Here is a 1,619-nt window from a genome sequence, read left to right on the forward strand (position 1 = left end):
GAGCCTGCTTGAGATTCTCTCTCTCCCTCTTTCTTTCCCTTCCCCACTTGTGCGCTCTCTCTCTCTCTGAAAATAAATAAATAAACTTAAAAAATAAATTAAAAAGAAAGAAATATGCACTTAATAGTCACAGTAAAGTGAGACAGGGGCTTAGGTTTTCAGAGAATTATGTTAGACTCTGTCTGGTTACAAGTAATGGGTCTGAGCTAAAATGAAATTTATTGATTCAAGTAACTGAAAGGTCCAGGAATTTTTAAAAGCGCTAAAAATAAATGGAAAAAAAATATCAGCTAGGTCTAGAGCTAGATGTTCAGATCATGTCTTCGGGGATCTCTCTGTTTCTATCACCCGACTCTGTTTTTCTTAGTGTTGCTTTTACTCACCGTCGGCTCTACCGATGTAGTGAGAAACATGATCACCAGAGGCTTTAGCGTTGTACCCTAACTGCTTGGCAACAGCAGTGAAATGTATCAGCCTCTTTCCTGTAATTTCAGCCTAAATCTCAGCGTCATCTTTGACCTGGACCAGTTTGACCACATGTCTATATCCAAAGCAGTCATCACTACCACCAAGATATTGGCTCTGCTATTGGGCCAGATCATACACCCACCCCTTGAATTGAATAATGGGTTCTGTCTCATGGGAAACCCTAAAAACTGATGTGAAATGTCAGTTCTCCACAGTGACACTGAAGTTCTATTATTAGAACAGTGGGGGAACGGCTGATAAATAGGCAAAAGCAATTGATGTCACGTACAGAAGGCATCCACAAAGTGATGGGGTTAGATCTGGGCTTTGAAAGATGGCTAGGAGATGGAGAGAAATGAAAAGGTCATTCTGGATTCAGGAAACAGCATGGGTAATGGCACGTGAACCAAAAAGCACAAAGGCCACCAGTTCAATGTGGTGTACCGAGCATTGACATCCACCTTCCTTCCCTCCAGAGACACTATTAATATGAGATAAAGAAAATGTGACAGATAGATTTCATTAATGGCCTTAATTTCGCCCCCCTTTACAACTCCTTGCCGTGCAACTCTGTAGCGCCCTCTTGCTCAGACTCTGGGAACAGTGAGTGTGATTTCTTTCTGCAAAGGCAATGTTAGCAAGTGTGACACGAGCAGAGGCTTGAAAAGTGCTTGCAAATTTGAGTTTGCTTTTGCTCTTATACCCCTGCCTTTGCCACGAGAACGTGTCTGGGCTGCTGGAGAGATGGGACAGATTCGTAAAGCGGAGCAGAATTGCCCCAGCTGACAAGCAGTTTACTCCAGGAATCTGAGGGAGCCTAGCCAAGATGAGCATCTAGGACACCTAGGGCTCACTACCCATGCATGAGAGAGACCAGGTAAGATCGGCCAAGTCCAGGTCACGTCAGCTGAATACCAGAGAAAACTCAGCAAAATAGGTGTGTGTAGTTGTATGCCGGTGAGGTTTTGTGTTTTGTCATTATGCGATGTCACTGAGCGGATAGAGAACTGACACAAGAATGCGTTGGGGAGGGGACCACTAGTGATTAAGGCATTTCAACAAATTTCTAGAAGATTGGAAATAGAAACTTAGTGACAAATGATGTTGAATATAAAGAAGAAACAGCCCAGGGGACGACTGCAGTAACGGTC

The sequence above is a fragment of the Panthera onca genome, chromosome X (genome assembly GCF_046562875.1).
Source record: "Panthera onca isolate mPanOnc1 chromosome X, mPanOnc1 haplotype 2, whole genome shotgun sequence".
Lineage (NCBI taxonomy): Eukaryota > Metazoa > Chordata > Mammalia > Carnivora > Felidae > Panthera > Panthera onca.